Below are 12590 nucleotides of genomic sequence, written 5' to 3' on the forward strand. Positions count from 1 at the left end.
TTTAAGGGGAAACATATACATGTGTTGGAATGGCCTAGTCAAAGCCCAGACCTCAATCCAATAGAAAATCTGTGGTCAGACTTAAAGATTGCTGTTCACAAGCTCAAACCATCCAACTTGAAGGACCTGTAGCAGTTTTGCAGGGAGGAATGGGCAAAAATCCCAGTGGTAAGATGTGGCAAGCTCATATCTTATCATATCATAGCTTATCCAAAGCGTCTTGGAGCTGTGATAGCCGCAAAAGGTGGCTCTACAAAGTATTGACTTTAGGGGGGTGAATAGTTATGCACATAAGTTTTCTGTTATTTTGTCCTATTTGTTGTTTGCTTCACAAAAAAAAAAAAAACATCTCGTGGGCATCTTCTGTAAATTAAATGATGCAAATCCTCAAACAATCCATGTTAATTCCAGGTTGTGAGGCAACAAAACACGAAAAATGCGAAGGGGGTAAATACTTTTGCAAGGCACTGTATGTCTCCCTAACTGACTCGATAGACCCTGGCACACTTTCCTATACAGCAAAATGAGCAGCAGACCTAGGCAGAAACCTGGGCCGTACCTTATGGAGCAAGATTTGGCTTGCCTCCTCCAAATACTCTGGGAACATTCTAGCCCAAGAAAATGTCTACAAACTACTGTCAGTGTTATATGACCCCTGACTGTATTTCTAAATGTGCCCCTTCTGTATTTGCAATGTTGCAGGGAACGAGGTACCTTCTTTTACATTTGGTGGTCCTGCCCCAAGGCGATCCATTTCTAGACACAGGTATATGCCATGATTAGGTCAGTTCTTAATTTCTCCTTAGCCCACAACCTCCAGGAGGCCATTCTACATGAGACGATTATGGACCTAACCATAAACCAGGAAAGCTGGTGGGGTTTGTTTTCCTGGCTGCCCGACAGACACATGCCAGAGCATAGACAACAGTTCCTTAACTTTGAGGTCAGGCAGGGGCTTGTGGGAACTATTATATAAGCTATAAAACTATATATGAGAAGATCACTTCCATTCTGGATGACACACATGGCAAGTTCCTAAAAATTTGGGATTCCTGGATGGCATGTAACGCTCGGGTGAACCTAGACTGCATGCTGTTCGTTTGAATACTCCCAGCCAAATGCAGAGATAGCCTCCTGGCTGGACCACAAGGAAACTTCCCTTGCCCTCTTCCCTTCCTCCCCTCCTGCCTCCTTCTTGTCTTCTCTCCCAGGCAAGCTTTTTCCACTTCTCTCACCATCTCCTGCTTCTCTCTAGCCCCCTCTGTTCAGTTTCATCTAACCCTTTTTCCTTTCTTTCTTCTTTTTTTGGGGGGCCTTCACAAGTGTCACTGGATTCTCCCCTTTCCCATTCATAAAGGTGTCTATATTGCCAGTGAAGAGCAATTATGCCCCCCCCCCCCCCGTAGGCCAATGCACTACACTTGATATATCTATCATGATCACCATCACTGCTACTTTGTTACATCATGTAGCTCTCACGTGTTCTCTGCTGGGATAATGGGAATTTATCTATATTGTATACCTTACCCTAACTCATTACTTGCACTTCTTTACTATGCCTTTATTCTCTATTCATTGTTCACTTGTATTTCTTAGAAAAATTCAAAAAATCCTTTGTGAAAGAGAGCCTTGGCACGTGGCTGATTGCAGGAGGATACAGGCTGGCCTGTGCTGTGAGCGGTGAAAGGGGTTGGGTTCGTCTATGGACTGTGTGGCTTTTCTTAGAAAATAGAGCCCTTCTCTAGAGACTGTGCCTGTGGCATTCGAGAATTTTTGTGTTTCCAAAATTTAGAAAAGCCCTAAAGTCACTGACAACCCTGACCCTATAGGAAAAGCTGGAAGCAAGCCTTCCATTTGGTTTCAAACATTTCTGCTGGTGGTGGGGGAAGTGTTGAAGGTGTCCTTCTGTTGGTATTGATTGTAGGTCCTCTGATTATGAGGAATGTGAGGCTTTACAAAAAAAGATGTTGGATTTAAGAACTATTGAAGAAAATCAAAGTAATTTCAAGCTCTGCAGTTAAATCCCAGTATCAGTGCTTTTCTTTTTTGTCTTTTTTTTACAGCAGCTTACTAAAGAAATTGAACATTTACCATTAAAGGTACTGTAAAGGGATTGATTAATCTAACTTGACCACAAAGGCAGGCTTTGTTGGCCTTGCAAAAAAAATAGAAAGTCTGACGGTAATGAAGCCATTGGATAATGGGAGGAAATGTGGTAATTATGGATAATGATGGCTACAAGAATGTGTTTTGACATTTTGCGTAATAATGAATAGCAGTGTCAGATTTCTTTGTATTGAAAACTTCCAAAGTGAACTCTTTGATATTATACATAAAGCATTTTTGGCAGATTTTACTGATAAAAACACAATGCATTGCCCTGATTGTTCGACATCTTAGAAGAGAGGATAGCACCTTAATGCTATGCAATGCCAAAAATGCATAAAGAATTTAAAATCCCCCCTTGGGAGAGTTTTCTTTTTATTATTTCAGGTGTGGGTTGTTTAACTGAGAACTTATTGATGACTACCTTCAACCACATGTAAACTCTCTACCCTTATATATTAAAACTAGATTACACTATGAAAGCCTAGGTGTAGTAAAAATAAAAACAATAGAATAAAAAAAAAATCAGCACAAGGAGCGTTCATTCAGTCAGTGGGATGTGTTCCTTGTGTTGCTCTCGCCTCTGTTAGCTAAAATTCTCTCTATCAATCCCCGTCTTCCCCGTTGCCCAATTTTCAGGTGTTAATAGAACTGAATGGGCCGTGGCACTCATCAAGAGTGCCCATCTATGCCCTCCCATCCACTCACCTCCTCCATTTATAGATCACATCTCATTCATAGAAGCTGTAGTATGGCTACTTTCCACAGTGCTTTTGGTTCATTTTTTCTTAGTGTTTATGGTTAGTGAAAACATAATTTAAAAAGAATGTTTGCTGACACAACCTCTGCCTGTCCTACGTGGCTTGATTGACAGCGGCTCATCAATGTCAAAAATCCAGCTGCATATTGCCAGTATTTAACAGTGGAGAAATTAATATCCCCTCTCCAAGTGTATTCCCATACATCACCTGCACTCTGCATTCCCTGTATCCCCACTACCTCAACACTCTCTGCCTCTCCTATATCCCCCAATGCCCCAACACTCTACACTCCCTGTAACCCCAATACCCCAACACTCTGCACCCCCTTTATTCCTAATACACAAACATTCTGCACCCCCTATATCCCCAATATTGCAAAACTTTGCCCCCCTTATATCCCCAGTACACAAAAACAATCTGCACATCCTGCATCACTTGTTCGCTTCACCCCCTGTATTCCCACCATCCCAACACTCTGCACCTCCTATATCGCCAATAATTTAACAATTTGCATTACCTTTATCCCCAATTCCCCAACACTCTGCACCCCCTGTATCCCCACTACCCCAACACTCTACACCCCCTGTAACCCCAATACCCCAACACTCTGCACCCCCTGTATTCCTAATAGACAAACACTCTGCACCCCCTGTATCTCCAATATTGCAAAACTTTGCACCCCCTGTATCCCTAATGTAGCACCCTCTAGTGTAGAGTGCTAGGTAGCCTACATAGGTTTTTGTATTGTAGTGTTTTGAATCTGGGTCAAGGTGAGTGAATCATGGAGGATGGATGACTCATCAGACAGTACCTCTGGTACCTCCCCCTACTTGGCGGAACTTTGGAGAAACTTTCAGAAGAATGGGAGGGAGGTTAGGAGGAGCTGCCTGGTGTATTGATGAATACCCCAATCAATTCCCATTGCCAAATGGGTGGGCAGGGGGAGGGCACCTTTTAATTATTTTGGGTCAGCCCACCAGGGGCAGTTTGAGTTTTGGTGGTAGCTGAAGACAGAGTGCTGAGAAGGCAGTCGGAGGCCTTTGAGGGTAACCCCTAGTCTGGGTTGGAGTAGGGGGTTGACCTCGGGCCTGGGGCTTGGGTGCTGGAGGGATCCTCTGAAAACACAAAGAGGAGGCCAGTCCAAAGGCACGGGAGCAGGTTTTAGGACAGCAGGAGCGAGTGGGCACCCCGGGGAGATCTCCAGGGGGAAGAGGGAGAAGACAGTCGGTTGGCTGGTGAGTGAGACAGTCTGGGAGGACAGAGAGGACTGAGGAGTGGCAACCTGGGATGACTGGAGAGTCAGTCTGGGAGGACTGTGGAAGATTAGCCAGGAGGGCTAGTGAAAGGGGCAGCTGCAGAGGTGGGCTGGCAGTGTCCGAAGAGGAGGGGCTGAGATCAGTAGCCACAGGAAGGTAGCTGGACACTGGGACTTTTCTACACACAAAAGGGGCCCGCAGTCTCTCCCTGTAATGGGCCTTTGCTGGATCTGACAGAGTGCCATGTCAGATCCCACCTAAACAGTGTTCCAGCTGGGGTTGAGTGTTTCTGCAAGCAAGTGATATGCTGGAGGAAGAGGAGTGTATATAGTCGAGTGTCCCTGAAGAGATTTTATTCCAGTCAAGTGAGCATTCCATAATACCCCTATCCCCATCCAAGTTATTAACCCCTAAATAAAAAAAAAACAAAGCTGCAAGGACTGTTTCCTATCTCAATGAACCTGTGGCAAATTCGATGTGCCCCACGGGGGGATGCACTACACTAATACACAAACACTCTGCATCCCCTGCATCACTTGTAGTCTTCAACCCCTCTATCCCCACTTACCCAGTGCTCTGCATCCCTGCATCCCCAATAATTCAACACTTTCCACTTTCCCAATACCCCAACAATCTTCAATCCCTATACTATATCTTGGGTTCCGCTCCCTGTAGCCACACTACCTCAACACTCTGAACCCCCTGTATTCTCAATACTCCAATTCTGCAACCCCCTTTATCTCCAATACCCCAACACTCTGCACCCCCTGCTACCTCATATTCTGTACGCCCTGCTTCCATTACACCTCACTCTGCATCCCCCACTATCCCACATTCTGCATCCCCTGTATCCCATATTACCCCACATTCTGCACCCCCTGCAGCTCTCACTACCCAATATTTTTCACCCTCCTCATGCCTCACTACCCCCTTCTTAGTGTTCTTGCTGTCTGTTTAGTGTAAAGTGTAACCCTTTCTTTGGAAACTATCTCTGTATCTAATTATGCCCTCCTTGCCTGTGCTAGATAGAAGAGTTATCAATGTGAGAAACAGAAGTGGGAGTGGTTTCCAAACTCTGCACTGCAATCTTTAAAAGTGGTGTGAGATTAAAATTAAAGCAGCCTATGTATATTCCCACTCTTTTACTGTAAACCAAACTAATTGGACTTCGAGATATAATAAGACTTTTAAGTTCATAGCAGCATTACCACACCTTCCAACATTTTAGGATGCGAATGAGGGACATCTACTAACAAATGTATGTAGGCATAGGAAACGCCCCCTGCCACATCCCCTTAAAGGAGAATTAACCAAAAAAAAAGGTTAATTAAATCCACAAGGACTTTTTTTTTTACCTCTACTATTCCTTTAAATTGGCTTTTAAAATGTATAAATGCAGAAATTTAGAAATTGGATGAAAGGTTTAGCACTGGGAGACACTTTTTGAATGATAAAAAGTGCATTTTATATACATCTATATAGATCAGACCAAAATTAGTTACAAATGAGGGGGAATGAGTGACAGAGGGACTTTGCTCCAAATCAGGGACAGTCCCTCCGAATCAGGGACAGTTGGGAGCTATGGCATTACCAGTAAGCTTGGATAATGGAAGAAGTAGCTTTATTTTCAAATACAAACTATTAGACAATGACTTTATGTTCCCCACAGAGCATCCCATCTGTCTTTAGTTTTGCACAGTTTCAGCAGTCTGTTGGAAAATGTTACCTGTGTTACCTCTAGCAGTGAAGAAAGTAGAAATCCTAAATACAATTTGATAACATTCCTTGCAATACATGTAGTAGCCTTCTGGTTGGTCAAATTAAACTGGAATTCCAAATTCCAGTCTAAACATCTGTATTTTGCAATTTGCTCACCTTTTATAGCCAACTATTCTGTGATTATGTATGCAATCCACATTTTACCTGAATCTGCCTCTAATCAGATGTATAATGCTCACTGACAGAGGAATATTGCCGAGAAAATTCAGAGAAAAATGTTAATTATTTTCGGCCATTGTTTGCATAACCTGGCACCATAGAGATAATTTGCATCCTAATGTGTTCAGAGAAGCAGCATAGATATGACCTTTTGTTCCCGGAGTGATACATTTTTGCTATCTAAGGTACTAAAATACACAAAAAAAAAAAAAAAAAAACGGAAATTCAGTTATGGATGCACAATGCTCTTAGTGTCACCTATACAATTTATTAAAGTCCACCCCCCCTCTTGCCCCTCCCCTCTATTGGAGCAAAAAGAAACAAAAATCCACTCCAGTGACATCACAAGTCCTGTTTAACCTCTTCTTCCTCTGGTGGATGGATACAATTGAGAGTGGATTGAGAGAGCAATGTCATATAATGGCATAAATCACCTGGCAGTAAAGATATTGGCTCAAACAAGGTTCTCAGTCATGGTCTGCAGTCAACAGTGCAGATGCAGACAGGCTAAATGTAAACAAAGCAATATTACCACTGGCCAGAGCCCGGCAGCTGTCAAAGGCCAGGGAAAGAACAAAGATAAGAGGCTACATTATTTCTTTTTTTTTACAGAATGGTTGTCTGGTATAACCTGCCACCACAGGCTGGGTTGCCATCCTCTCTTCTGATGTCATCAGTGAGCTGTTTGTCTCTTCTGGGTTCTTGTAGCCGTCCCCCTAATGATTCATAACTGTGCATGTGCTATATGCTGGAGATTGTCCCCAAGCCTCCAGGGATGCATGATGTGAGTATTGCAAGGATTCAGCTAAGGGGGATGCCATTCTTGCCTAGACAAGAAAGCCAGACATGTAGGACTGGATCTGACAAAAAAAGGCTATTTTTAGGAAGAAAAAACACGTTTAATGTCTATTTGGGCAATAGGAAGGGATGGAGGATTTTGAAAAGTGGTGCAGGTTGATTTTAAAGCGGAATTTAACTACTCCTTATATGACCTCGCCCTCCTCTATTCTCCGCAGCTTATACAAAAAAAAAAAAAAAAAAAGGCGCTTGCGCAGATGTGCTCCAATCTCTTTCAGGCATTTGCGAGCGGCCATAGACTGAGACCAGCTTCTGGTGGATGGGCACTATAGCTTGTGCACATGCACAGAAATCCACACTTCTTCCCTTAGATAAAGTCACGTGACAGAACACGTCAGGGATGGAACTAAGTGATATTATCATGTATTTCGGGAACCGAAAGTAAGGCCCCTTTCACACTTATAGGACTTGTCCCACGATTTTGTACTGCAAAATCGTATGACAAGTCATTCTCTATGATTTTCAATGACTACCATTCATATTGGCACGACTTTAAGTCGTGCCGACTTCAAAGTAGTCCCTGCACTACTTTGGTCCAACTTCCATGCGAGTTGATGTCCATAGACCTCAATGTTAAACCCTCAAGTAGCATGCAAATCGTACCTGAATAATATAGACACGATTTCAGTACGACTTTGTAAGCACAAGCTGAGAATGGTTAATGCCAAAGTTGTGGCAAAGTCGTACAAAGTAGTATTGCTCCCAAATCGCAGCGAAATCGCGGTAAAATCGCGGTAAAATCGCGCGGCTTTGAAGTCGCACAAGTGTGAAAGGGGCCTAAGGCAGCTTTCTTATGTGGTGCTGAACTGCATCCTTTTTATTTTTAAAGATATGTTTATTACAAGTTTTAATTGTCTTACAAGTAAAAAGAACAAAAAAACAAAAAAAACCCCAAACAAACAACAAAAAAACAATAACCCCCAATAATAGGCTGCAACCGCAACCAAATCTGGCTGTGCCTTACGTGTCCCAGTAGAGAATATATGCACAAGAGAATAAACGAACAAAAAGAATGTAATGTGAATTCCCTTTACTAGCAATAAAGCATGATACCCATTAATTGACTTACATATACCGTATATACTCGAGTATAGGTCGATCTGAGTATAAGTCGAGGCCCTAATTTACCACAAAAAAATGGGAAAAACGTATTGACCCGAGTATAAGATGAGGGTGAGAAATGCAGCAGCTACTGTAAGTGGAAAAAGAGGGTCAACAATGCCCATCTGCAACTGTATACCTCCCTGTGTCCTGTGTATCTGTGCATGTGTCATGTGTATATGTGCATGTGTCCTGTACCTGTGTCCTGTGTATGTGTCCTGTGTATGTGTGCATCCTACCTGTGTCCTGTGTATGTGTGCATGTGTCTGTGTCCTGTGTATGTGTGCATCCTACCTGTGTCCTGTGCATGCCTCCGTTTGCCGCTCTGCACCGATCAGCATGTGCTATTAGTATTCGGCGGCCATTCACTGTTCAAAAGCCGCGCCTCCTCCTCGTCCATGATAGGCAAAAAACTCCATTTCCCAGCAGTCAGCGGTCAGCCTATCACGGACATTCTCTCATCCTCATACCATGGACGAGGATGAGAGAATGTCCGTGATAGGCTGTACACTAACTGCTGGGAAATGGAGTGTTCTGCCTATCACAGACGAGGAGTAGGCGTGGCTTTTGAACAGTGAATGGCCGCCGAATAGTAATAGCACACGCTGGCCGCTGTCTGCCTGCATGACACGCTGATCATGTAGGCAGACGGCGGTGACTTGAGTTTAAATTGAGGGGGGCATTTTCAGCCCAAAAAGGGCTGAAAATCTCAACTTATACTTGAGTATATACATAGTACATGAAAAAAAATAACAGCAGCAAAGACCCAATCTCCTGGGTTAACAGACTCTAAGGTAAGAGGGCTGGATATTCATCTATGAAATAACTTTTCGAAAAGATGGGGACGTTTTTGAATTTCAAAGGTAAACTTGTACAGGGGCAAACTAGCATTGATTAATTGAAGCCAGGTGCTCAGGGTGGGTCATAAGGTTCCTTTCCAGGAGAGAAGGATAGTCTTTTTGGCAAAAAAAATACTGTATACGTAGCTGTCTTTTATTGTATGCAGGTACAGACAGTTTCCCAAAAATGTCTAGCAGGCAGTTTTTAGGATACAGAATATTAGGTAAGCCCAATACAGTGGATGAGAATGAGTTGACTTCAAAATAAAACGAAGAAACAATTGGGCATAACCAAAAACAATGTGTTCCCAAAGCCTCTGAAACACTCAGATGTGGGGTGTAGCCCCATTTTACACATGCGAGAAGGGGTAAGGTGACTATGGTGAAATATTTTAATCTGTAAAAATTCTGTCAGTGGAGGATATAATCGAGCTCTTATAGGTATCTACAAATTCAGACCAGTCCCCGTCAGTAAGTTGAATATCAAACTTAGTCCAACGGGTTTGTGCAGCGGTAAACCAAGGTTTAGAATCAGCCATTAGAGCAGAGTAGTACTCAGAAATCAGTTTAGTAGTATCTGGATTTCTAAGTAGCTTCTCTAGTGGATCCATCTGTAATGGGGATGAGAGTGAATCAAATTGAACCCCAAGAACATGTAAAAGTTGGAGATGAAGTGCATCCTTAAGGGGACAATTCATATGCATTAAAGTGAGCATAGTCTGGTGCACTAAATCTTAGAGCACCATATTTGTTAATGTTTTGCTATTCTATTTTAATAAAGGTTTTTTTTTATCTATTGCACCATTATAGTTGTTTCACTTTTTGAGCAATAATACCACGTGGTGGAGTATCAGCTGCCCCTGAAACCTGATGTACTGTATATACGAGGGGTCTTCATAATTTTTCCACACTTTTATATTTTAGTAGGAAACGGTGAGGGCCCGGGAGGAGTAATAATTGGTCGGGTCTTGGAGTGTCATGTGACCATAGGTGTCCGCAGGTAGGGGCAAGTGCCCCCTCCCTGGAATCAGGGATCGGATCAGGAGTTCCCCACTCGGTCTTTATACTAGAGGCCAGCCCTGCTCGCACCTGTACACAGTTTAGCAGGGCCGGTGACAGCTGGTGCGAGGAGCGGGACAGCGAAGGCCTCAAGGGGTGGGCAGGATGACATCACCTAGTCTACATAGTGCGAGCGAGCGGCCCAGGAGACGGAAGCCATGGGAAAGGGGAGCAGCAAGACGGCAGGGGGCACAGCCGGTGCCTCCCAGAGCCTGGAACCCCTGGTCTCCTTAAACCTCCTCATTGCTCCTAGGCCTGGAGGACAGACTGACCGGGGGTTCAGAGAACAAGAATGGGCAGAAAATGCAAGCAGCCAGGAACCGCTCCATGTCACATCATAGATCCGATGGAAGGAACAGAGCACTTGTTCTCACCCAGAATGAAAACGGGTCTTGCCAGCTGCTGGCCATCATGGACATCCTACTGGCATGCAAGGTATGGTACTGAGCATTACACACACCACTGGGACATAGGGGCACTTGAGGGACTGCAGACAGGGCTAGGGGATCCCTCTCTCTGACCCTCCATCACCCTTCTCTGTCACCCCCTCTCTCTCTCTGTCACCCCTCTGTCTTTTTCACCCCCTCTCTCTCTGTCACCCCCTCTGTCTCTCTCTGTCACCTCCTCTGTCTTTTTCTGTCACCCCCTTTTCTCTCTGTCACCCCCCTCTGTCTCTCTCTGTCACCCCCTCTGTCTCTCTCTGTCACCCCCTCTGTCTCTTTCTGTCATCCCCTCTCATTGTCACCCCCCCTCTCTCTCTGTCACCCCCTCTGTCTCTCTCTGTCACCCCCCACATGTATGCAGTCTCTTAGAGTCTCTTGTGCCATGTCCGCAGTCGCTTGAGCCATGTATGCAATTTCTGACCATCTCCTGTACTACGTCTAGCATATAGAAAAGAACCCAGTATTACTACCAGGGTTCAAAAGATGACTACTTTTGCAACAGGAAGTCTAAATCAAATTGGTTCCATTAAAAATACAAAGTTTATTGAATATACTAATATAAATGGAGGCAAAGCCTCCCAAATTTAACAAAGTGTAATTGATAAGAAAGTGCAAACAACTTCACACATCATACTTCCCGGGTCCCATCCATGGGAGAAATAACCCGGAAAGAAATCGATGTATGCGCGGACACAAAAAGACAAGACAACACACATGCAGCACTACAAAGACGATTAAACAAAACCCCCCCAACAGAAATACACAGACAGTCCGGACACCAGCCTATAACATATTCACAGGAAAAATGCCAAATAGCAAAGTGGCATGGAAAATTTGGAAAGGATATTCATATATATCCATATTAAAAATCACCAAATCATGCAAATTTACTGTGAATAGCCCCCGGGGGGAATATAAAGTCACACATTGTATACAATGATACTATAAGCTTCCCCTAGATTGAAAGAGGTTGGTATAGATTTAATGGGATAAGTCTCACTGACTGATTGATTCCTAATATTGGAGGCCAGCCAGTTTAGCCGACAACAAGTCCTCAGGTTATTGGTCAAATGTCTTTTCCCCAGAATGATAAAGGGCTACATACGTGATTTCATGACCCCAAGAAAACATCCTTCTGAAAGATGAATAATTTGTCATGATGAAAGTGAGCGCATTAGCCTATTGCCAATATCGGCCCTGAGTGGGTAATAACAAGCAAAGTCCAGTTCTCAAAAACACATTCATAAAACGGTTTATGGGCCACAGACAACCAAAGGTAAGTTCAATGACTTTGATGTGTTGGTTTAAAACTCCCACACAGGGATGATGTTAATTGTATTGCTGCTGAATAATAAAGTCCTGTACTACGTCTGCAGTCTCTGACCGTAATAGTGTGATAATGACACTGTTGAAAAGGGTCAGAGCATGGGTGACCTTAAAATGATGCCCCCCCTGAAAAAAGTTCTGTGGACGCCCATGCATGTGACTAGTCTGTCTGGCAAACTGGCTGACTTTGCAGTTTAGTATTATGCCCCGTACACATGGTCGGACTTTCCGACGGAAAATGTGTGATCGGAGCTTGTTGCCGGAAATTCCGACCGTGTATGGGCTCCATCGGACATTTTCCATCGGATTTTCCGACACACAAAGTTTGAGAGCAGGTTATAACATTTTCCAACAACAAAATCCAATCGCGTCAATTCCGACCGTGTGTGGCCAATTCCGACGCACAAAGTGCCATGCATGCTCAGAAGAAATTCTGAGATGGAACAGCTCGGTCTGGTAAATTAGCATTCGAAATGGATATAGCACTTTCATCAGGCTGCAATGTTTAAAATTGTTTAATACAGCGCACTCTGTTCTTCTTTATAATGTTAGAAGAATGAAGTATTTTTGGTGCTCATATTCACACAGACTTCTCACAAACTTCTTTCTTTATTATTTATCGTGATTTCATCAATATATTTAGATTTGTCACATCGGAAAAAAAAAAATATATATATATATTTTTTTGGTTTGTATTGTTTTCAAGCCTGATCTTGTTAATTTTTTATTTTTTTTTATTTTAGATCCTGAATATTTTTGTGAGTGTTTTGTGTGTCAAGTTACCACAACACTATTATTATCTGGTATTATTTAATCTTTAATCTCAAGGAGGTTGCTTGGTGTTGGTGTCTCTTGTTAATTTCACATTGTATTTTTGAAATGTACCTGCCTCCTCGCAAACAA

Source organism: Aquarana catesbeiana, linkage group LG01 (assembly GCF_042186555.1).
Source record: "Aquarana catesbeiana isolate 2022-GZ linkage group LG01, ASM4218655v1, whole genome shotgun sequence".
In the NCBI taxonomy this organism is placed as follows: domain Eukaryota; kingdom Metazoa; phylum Chordata; class Amphibia; order Anura; family Ranidae; genus Aquarana; species Aquarana catesbeiana.